Below are 9783 nucleotides of genomic sequence, written 5' to 3'. Positions count from 1 at the left end.
CTCAAACTGGACGTACAGGAAAGCCCGGGCCCCGGCACGTCGCAGAAAACACTGCCCAATGGTCCCTGTACCTTCTTTACCGCATACGGTAAGCAATACCGTACAAAAATGTAAAATTAAATTCTGGCGGTCTACGTGCCACAACCATGATCTGATTATAAGGCACACCGTAGTGGGGCACATGGGGTCAATTTTGACCACCAAGGGTTTTGTAACGTGCGTCTAAAACTCTCGTGTACTTAGGTTTACGTGCACGTTAAAGAAACCCAGGTAATCAAAATTAATCTGGGGTCCTCCACGATGGCGTGCCTCGTAATCAGATCCTGGTTTCGGCACGTTGAACTCCGTAATTATTTAATCCTCACTGCTACGTAGCCTATGTAGTTCTTCACTCATTTCAATGTGCAGCCTAGATGGCTTTGTCATGTCGTCATTGTTTAAACGAACTAAAATGCTCGATACATTGACCCACCTTTAATTTTTGAATCCTTCGCTTGTTAGTCCACGCGTTCATCTAAAAAACCCTGCTTCATTGGTTTAAATTTTGAGAGCTTCTCGATAAGGAGCGGTTTGGTACTTTACAGTATTGCTGCTTTTACTATCACCTAGTCGTGTCATCTGATAGAACGATTGCTGCACGTGTTGAATGACTATGCCTCCCTCTACCACACCACATGGGCGCGACGCAACATCCAGGCAGCCTAGAAAATTCCCAACCGCACACCCGTCCAGTGGGAGGTCCTGATGAGAAGCTCGAACCCAACGTTAGTAATATAAGAAAGTTGATCAGACCCTCATGATCAGCGACAGCCGGTGTGGCAGGCGCGGTATGTAACAAGAGTTGTAAGAGCCCTGTACTGAGGGCACCTCCTCGCGCAAGGAGGAAGGCACCTGTTTGTTCTTTTCTTAATATATTTTTTCAGTAAATATTATTCGTCTTCCTGACCGTACAAAACTGCTAAGCAGTTCCTACACTTCTTCAAATTCAATATACTCTTGCGCAGACAAGTACTTACTTTTTCACGTTTTCGTCTTCATTTATGGTCTCTGTCAAATTCTTCAATAGGTAATGCGGCGAAGATAGCCATTTATCTGTCTTCGCTGTACAGCTGCCATCTCAAGCTGTGCTCCAATCCTTAAGTACACGGCAAAGAAGACCACGTCCCAGTCTGCAACGAGACGTCTTCTTGACTTACCGTTTGTAACTTTGAGGTGCTCACTCAGAGGGCTTTTCACATTAAAGTTTATGCATTACGTTTTTATCTTGCGTCGTTAGGCAATCGTGTGTAATAGATGGGGTTTGGAAGTCACATGGGGCTATGAGAAATACCGCAGAGAAAGGTTCCCGACTTTGGGCCACGTTTTGTTTGCTACTGTGGCACCGAAGACTCGGTACAAGAGTGTTTTTGCATTACGCCACCGCGGCCACACGAAACCAATCGGTGATACTCGTGCTCGTCGGCATAGCCTCTTAGCCACTTTGGTGGGTCCACCAGTCTTCTTTCCAAAGATCACCGTCACTGCTATAATTCTGCCTGCGCGCTTCCTCTGGACCTTACAGAGAGGATATACACACATACACACAATATTACAAGGTGCTTCTCAGGTTCCTTGCTCCGCAAGGACACCCACTGCTTCGCCATTTTTAAAGCAATAGCTGTTATGGGCTCACTTTACTAGTCGCTAGTCGCTTGCTAGTCGCCGTCGCTGGAATCCCAAAATTATTACAGTGGAACTGTTAGAACCTCGCTGGGTTCCTCTTGACTTTCGCAGCTTCGCCGAGATGAGGGCGAGAGATCTGAGAGAGAGCGAAAGCAGAGTGTAAAATAGCATCGCGACGCGGCGAGGGTGGGTGGAGCCTGGCGAACAGAAGGAGAAGCACGGCGGGGACACTTGTAGTGTGACGTCATTGCTCTCAGATAAAAACCTGCGCCCTCGCTTCGTTGGTCCTCTTCCTCGCAGTGAAAAAGAAATTATACGTGGCTCCGCTATCGCATGAACCAGACACCAGCGGAGCTGGAGAAAGCCCAGGAAAAGTTAGACTAAGTGTGGGGTTTGCACTACTTTACTGGCCTTCGTCCAGCTCCACGGTTCTCTCGTGTTTGCGATAGCCGAGCCACTCATAATTTCTTGCGAGAAAACTAGAAAGGAAAAAATTCGCACGGTGCCGCGAAGACTCGAAAACTTACGACCAACAAATTGACAGTGCAGAATTCTACCTTTCAGCCACTTCGCCGATGCTATAGCAGTGGAGATTATAGATCCTGGTGAGCGCGATCGCGTGATCAGCTGCCCCCCCTCCCCCCCGTCATTGGCTAACACCCGCTCAAAATCTTTGTACCAGATAGAGATAGCGTCGGCGCCTTCTTCGTGGTCTAGCATGTCGCCTGTGCAGTTGCGTGTAATGAAAATGATTGAATATGATAATGATGATGATAATTCAAGATATTGCACTTACTCAAATGGATGGATGGAAACAACTTGATAGAAACTTATTAAAAGCGGAATTGGGCGTGGGCTAGGAAACTAGCGCGACCTAATGGACCTCAATAAAATTTTTCCCTCCATCCACCCATGAATGGGTGGGCTTGAGCGCACTGATGTTTATGTGAATGAATGGATAACTGGTAAAGTTGAAAATTTTTGAAGAAATGTTATTTATTAAGGAATTCGAACCAGATGAACAGACGATTACAGATATTAAAAAAAAATGAAGAAGCAAAGGTTTCCTGAAATATTTAGGCTGAATGAAATTATAAATGGGGATTGTAAGGAGAAGTGTGATCAACGTGGTGACTGTTTTGTAGCATAAATGTAATCACACAGAACGCCAAACATATCCTTTTAGCTAAAACCTGTAAAGCTCCGAGAGAGAGCAACATCAAAGCCGTTAAATGTAATAGAAGTTTACGAAGTGGCACCTCAAGCAACCTTTTTCTATGTTGTATGTACCGGCAGCAGAATGAGGAACAATGATATATAGGTTGAATTTTTCTACACGAATAGCATAGGGGAGAGATTAGCAGGCCTGACTTGTGTAAATATAGGTTTAGTGGGGAGATGCGGCAACGCAATCTTGCAATCCATACCTGCAATTGTAGTGATGGGCACCACTGATTTGAAACCTCAGATGTTTGAAGTCCGTCAATGATGTTATTTACGTTTTGATGGAGTCTCGATGTATTTAAATTTTCCAATATCTTATCGCCATAATGTAAGCCAATACGGAGCGCGTCTGCTTTGTTTACATTAGTCCTGTTCTCGTTGTCTTGTTTTCTTCAAGGGTAACGTGAGGTCAGTTATCGAGGTAGGCTACATATACATTTGAGAAAAGCAGAACAAATCCAACAGCTAAAATTTAAAGGCTAGTTTTATAGCAGAGACCAGTGGCTGACTCCGGAGTGGTAAGAGAAGGAAGAAAAGCCGAGTCTTTCCGGTTCACCACCGGGAGGCACAACTTCCACAAACGAATACGACTCGCACCTCTTTTACTTCACGAAAAGATATTGCTCGCTCGCAGCTGCGAATGCCTCACTCCGGCAAACACCGCCCGATACAGTCTAAGGCTCGCTGCGGGTTATATTCCACCAACTATCTCGTCACAACTTCGCGCTGCGGGCGAAACTGTTTTTTAAGCTCCCGACCAACAAACTAGTCTTTTTGTCCCTAATGAATTAACTTTTTCTTTCTTGTGCACGAGATGCAGCGGTGAGTGATCTCCTTGATAGTTGCGACAGTGTTGTGTTTGCGTAAATGCATCCTCCTGGCGTCATCTGGGTGATGTTATCCATAAGATTACTGTCATTATCGAATCTGCAACGATATCGAACGTATTCCATGAGCCCTGACGTTGACTGCTGGCAGAGACCTTTTGGAAAGGTATGCATAGCCGCTCAAATACAGTGATGGCATACCAGCTTCTAGTGGTAATAAATGTGCGCGTACTCTAAAAGCTTCAACATTACAAGGAATTAGATTCTTTTGTATATGCTGAGGTTCTGACATCAGCAATGCAACCTGTGGTAGAGCGAAATTCTATTACCCGTTGACAATTTCACAGCTTTTCTGCCGGGGAATAAGACAGTTCCGTACTGAGCGATCGATGGCTGGCATTTCTGCCTCGTTTTTGATAGGCAAGATACGCACTCTATAATATTACGTGACCGTTATACGATTATGATGTGGAAACTAAATATAGCGCCGACTATACCACCTGTTAGCACCAGTGCTAATGTGAGGGCAAATTGTAAAAAAAGAAGGGGAAGAACTCAAATGAATTTTTACAGGATAATATAAAGATAAGAAAAAAAAAGATTACACTGGGAATTGTAGTAATGAGATAAATTTTCAAAATTCCTGTCACCAATGTACCTTTGTTACATCTCTAAGTTGGCCCGCTTGAACAAGGATACACATTGCTGTCAGGGATGCAATTCTTTTTGAGCATATTTGTTATGCGGTAACTAACAACGAATAGCTTGCGTTCCTTAAAACCATTAAAATTTACCAAGACATCAGCTGTAAGGTGAGTATCTGTAGAGGATAATTTCGTCGACCACTTAGTTGAATAAATCCCGATCCGAAAAGGTGCTAGCGGCTCGGGTGTCGGCTAAGGGCCACTAGTGGATATGGCTGTACTCAATTTTTCTTCAGACGGATGCGAAATGCCTCGCAGATTTTCGTAAATAAAACAGGAAAGGCTTATGCTACTACACCAAACTACACATGAGGAAAATTTTTACTCAATCTATTTTCACTGTGTAGATTATAGTTATTGATTGCTTTTTTATTTTATTACCCATACGGCATTACTGGACATTTGCGGATAATTTCTACGCCATAAGTACTTCACAGTTTCTCAGCAGGTGTCGAGTAAATTTGAAGTTGCACACATTCTTTGGGTACACGTTCGCAGCGGTATATAATGTCAAGGCCGTTCATATCGGATGCAAATATTTCGAACTATTGCGAATATCGAACAGTGGTACTAGATACTTAAAAAAAGGGCATGTAAAAGATTAGAGCAAACTATATCCTTATAATGAACTCCATCCCTGACACCATTCGATGTTTTGTCCCGCCGGCAGCGTTTCTCCACTGTAAGTGCCCGTGCCCTTCAGCCGCGCTGACGTTCGCTTGAGTCATCGCTTTATAATTCTAATCGCAGAACACTCGACGCCGAGGAGACAGGCACGCAGCATACGCTACACCGGTATAATTAAGGTCATGCAGCGTCGGTGCGAGTAATGAAAGATGGGTTTAGAATGCGCCCGGCACGGTGAATGGGTGTGAAGTCGTCAAGTTCGCGTCAGAAATGCTAATTCAAGAATGGCGCATGCCCAGTGACACAAGTTGGTACGACAGTTGGTTTTAAACCACGTTCCCTCAGCACCACGGACTCTCCTGTGACTTAAGTAGGAATAAAAGGTTAGATACGGACAAAGAAACAAGCAACAACAATAGCATAAAGACCTACATACCGCCAACTGGGTGAAGTTCCCAAGTACCGCTGATCACATTGAAAACAGTAGAGGGTTATTTGTGATAGCGAGGGTGCGGGATTGGGGTTGTGGTACGGGTTCTTACTTGTAGGAGGGAAAAATGAAAAAAAGAGAACCGAGAAGAATGTCATGTAAACGGGTGCTGTTCACTAGGTGGGCCTAATTTTTGTAGAAAATATTGGACGTAAGAAAAGATAGGCTTGCAGAGTTGGAAAGCGAGTTATAAAAGGAAAACCAAACTAATAAATGGGGAAAGTGGGCTAGACGAAACTGAGTGGTATCAAAGGATGTCCATTTAAGTGTACAATCGGCATATCGGAAACTAAAGTATTGAGTACGAATGCCGCATGTCTTGTTGAAACCTGAGCAAGTGGAATACAGGAAAAGAGAGGCAGCCAGGTGAACGAGGTAGTCACTGGTTTGGGATGAGAGAGAAAGAATAACTAAAGAAATCAGGGCCAGATGATAATGTTAAAATAGAAATGCAAATAAATTGACTGTTAAAAATGAGTAAAAATAAAATTTTTGCATTCCTAGTTGAAATTTATTGTCTGATCTTCCTTGCTTGTGACTGAATTTTTTCAATCTATTTATTTCTTTCTCTAAATTTTGCATAAGACTTGCAGTATTGTATCCAGTACTTCAATTTCCGATTTGCACTTTTGATGAGCCAGACAACTTGATATATAGCTCAGTTCATTTTAACCTCCATTTGTATTGCATTATTTCTTAGTCTCCTTGAAGGCCTTACTCGCGCTATTAAGGTTCTTGCGGTCTACTATATAGCTCAGTTCATTTTAACCTCCATTTGTATTGCATTATTTCTTAGTCTCCTTGAAGGCCTTACTCGCGCTATTAAGGTTCTTGCGGTCTACGGGGCTTCACGACAGACTCTAGGAATGCCGCCCCCTACCGCTCTGTAGTGTACGCGCTTTGTTCGTGCTTGTCTCCCTTTCTTTCTATCTCCCCCTTCCACTCTGTTTCTCTTTTTATCCCCCTTAACCCTTCCCCCTGCGCAGGGTAGCCAACCGGAACTACCTCTGGTTAACCTCCCTGCCTTTCTCTGCATTATTCTCTCTCTCTCTCTCTTAGTCTCCTTTGTTGCTCGTTTTTCAACTCTCCAAAAGCTATCGTTCCTTAGGTCCAGTTTTCTTCGAAAACTAAACCCACTTAGTTGACGACACTCCTTGATGCGAAAATGTACCTTTATTTTCGCAGCAGCACCCCTTCGCCCCACCCTTCATTCCTTTTATTTAAATATTTCCACATTCTTCACCCTACTTTAGGCCCCCACTTGTTCTTCTTTCCCGTTGAGGGTTGAGAAAGTGAGCCATATAATCGCTTTCAAGGAAGGGCAAATCCCCTTGTGAAAATGCTGGCGCTAGAAACGCCCATTGTTCGACCACTGCTAGAACGCTCCTTGAAGAACACTTTACAACTTCCAGTGTACAACCAAAATTTTAGAATGAGCCTAGTTTGCATTGCTCTAACCTCTCTCGGGTGGTGGCAAGGGGGGGGGGGGGGGCACATTGTGGGGGATAAACCGGGTTCATGCTTGGTTCACCTCCCTGCCTTTCTTTTGTTAAGCTATCTCACTCTCTCTCGGAACCTTGCTGCCTGTTTGGAGAAGTCGGGGTACGGTTGTCAAAAATCATACCCGGAGCGTCCTTCGTCTTATATTTGTCTCCACGGCAATGCGATAAGCCTGACTCTCGCGGTACGCGCTTCACAAGGCGACTTCGCACAGTGGACGGACGTACAGGACTACTTCTGAGCTGAAAGTACCATGGCAGTCAATTTATTGACAACCGTAGCAGCACTAACGGCCCTTGTATCGGGTAAGTACAGATATTCTTTGCATGATGACAGAGATAGGCCGATGAGGGTAGCTATAGGGGCTTGTTGGTATGGCATTTCCTATTTTGCTGTAGCGCAAACTGAATGACAAGGATACCATAAAGACACATTTAACACACACACACAGCGCAACTTTCAAGAATAGATTTATTTCCAGTTATCATCACTATATATATCATCGAGACGTCATGAAACACGTGTAAAATCTCGGTAAACATGAACAAAAAACAGGAAACCACACGAAGGCACTTTTTTGCCATACATATTGACAAACGTGTACATGTTCAACGAGAACAAATATAACCGAGCTCTTTTGTGGATAATGAAATTGAGGGCTTACTGACGCATGTGTCACCAAATGTTGATATGTGTCTAGCTTCTATTATCAAGCGTGTCATCTCACAGCTGCTTCTATTCATGATAACTGCTCCTTTAAATTCGGGTTTGCATTTGCATATTTGGCAATGGATGGCAAGAATGCCGTCAGCAGCCACGTTGTTTGCTTTGCTATTGTGGTGTCATAGCCTATAATTTATTAATCTACCAGTTTGACCAATCTAGGACCGTCCACACGTGAGAGGTATGCGGTATTACCACATCCGCAATGGAATCAATGATTTTGTTTTTATGTTCCTTTTCGCGTGCGGGACCTGTGATTATTTCTGGCCTTGTGCTTCTACATAGGCTCATCAATTTATTAGGCACCGAAAAAAAGAAACGTTGTTGTCAATCCTTCCAGCAATCTTTTTTTAATCTGTGGGAGAAATTATTATGAAGGGGATGACAGGAACCTTTCTTTTGTTTATGTCGGTGCTTGTACCATTCACCTGCTCCGAACCTTTTCCCTGTGCCTTCTTAAGCAATCATTCTGCGACTGACACGAGCACGTGACCCGGTGTGAAGAAGTACACACAAAGTACCCAGCGCAAGAGCAGACGACATTGCGGCCGTCCGCAACAAGAGGAAAAGAAAGACAAGGGAGGTCCGTGCAGCACATGAGAACGGGCTCGCGCAACGGAGATCGTTGGAACGCCGGCGCGACTACGGAACCACATCTACCTGTGAGGTTCACCTGACCGAGCGTCCGTCTTCGGGACAGGGAACGCGTCGGGTCGTTGCACGGCACGAGACCTCGGAACGGCCTGCTGCAGCCTCGAACCCGCATCTACGCACGAGGATCGGGAGAGCGAGCGTCCGTCTTCGGGACAGGGAACGCCTCGGGTCGTTGCACGGCACGAGACCTTGGAACGGCCTGCTGCAGCCTCGAACCCGCATCTACGCGCGAGGTTCGGGAGAGCGAGCGTCCGTCTTCGGGACAGGGAACGCCTCGGGTCGTTGCACGGCACGAGACCTCGGAACGGCCTGCTGCAGCCTTGAACCCGCATCTACGCGCGATGTTCGGGAGAGCGAGCGTCCGTCATCGAGACGAGGAGCGCCTCGGGTCGTCGCCTTGCACGAGGCCTCACGTCGGCCCGCTGATATCTCGGAACCCGCTTCTACGCGCGAGGTTCGGGTGACCGGGCGTCCGTCATCGAAACGAGCGCCTTGGGCCGTCTTCTTGCTCGAGACTTCAGAGTGGCCTGTTCGCGTCTACGGAGCTATGGGCCGTCCACCTTTTCCTGCCCCGTGCTGCTGCGTCTGCTCTTCCACGCCGGTCATCTCTACGAGCGAGTGTTCCACCTCAAGGACTCTTATGTCTCACCACACTCCGGACTTAACCGCAACCTTCTATTTATATTTCCAATTTGCTAACAACCTTGTATGTGTGGGTCTAGTTTAATATATTCTTCGTGTTTACGTGTCGTCTAATATAATTGTCCTGTGTTTGCTCATCATGCACCGTCTCCTCCATCTTACTCGCGTCACACGCTTTGCAACGTGACGATCCTAACCACATCACACTCGGGTAACCAGCGCCCCTTAATCATGAGGCTTGCCGTCCGAAGCTATCGTGCATTAGGTGCTGGCATGACTTCTTCAGTGCTTCACTGAAACACATCTTCGCGATTCCCCTCTTCACAAGCTTCGTATGCGCGGAATGAAATGGTAAAAGTGGCTTACTTGACCTAGGATCGTAACAGGGCAAGTAAGCATCTTTTACAATCTCATTCAACGTTGTTTCTTCAGCCCATAATAAATTGGTGAGCCTGTGTAGAAACACAAGGCCAGAACGAATCACAGGTACCGCATGCGAAAAGGAACATAAAAACAAAATCATTGATTCCATTGCAGGTGTGGTAATACCGTATACCTCTCGCGTGTGAAAGTCCTACATTGGTCAAACTGGTATATGCATAAATGATAGGCTACGAGAACAGAATAAAGTAAACAACGCGGCTGCTGAAGGCTTTCTAGCCATCCATTGCTGAAGATGCAAATCCAAACCCAGAGTTAAAAAAGAACAGTTATCATGAGTAGAAGTAGG

The sequence above is a fragment of the Dermacentor andersoni genome, chromosome 2, assembly GCF_023375885.2.
Source record: "Dermacentor andersoni chromosome 2, qqDerAnde1_hic_scaffold, whole genome shotgun sequence".
Taxonomy (NCBI): Eukaryota; Metazoa; Arthropoda; class Arachnida; order Ixodida; family Ixodidae; genus Dermacentor; species Dermacentor andersoni.
Note: the sequence above shows the minus strand (reverse complement) of the source record.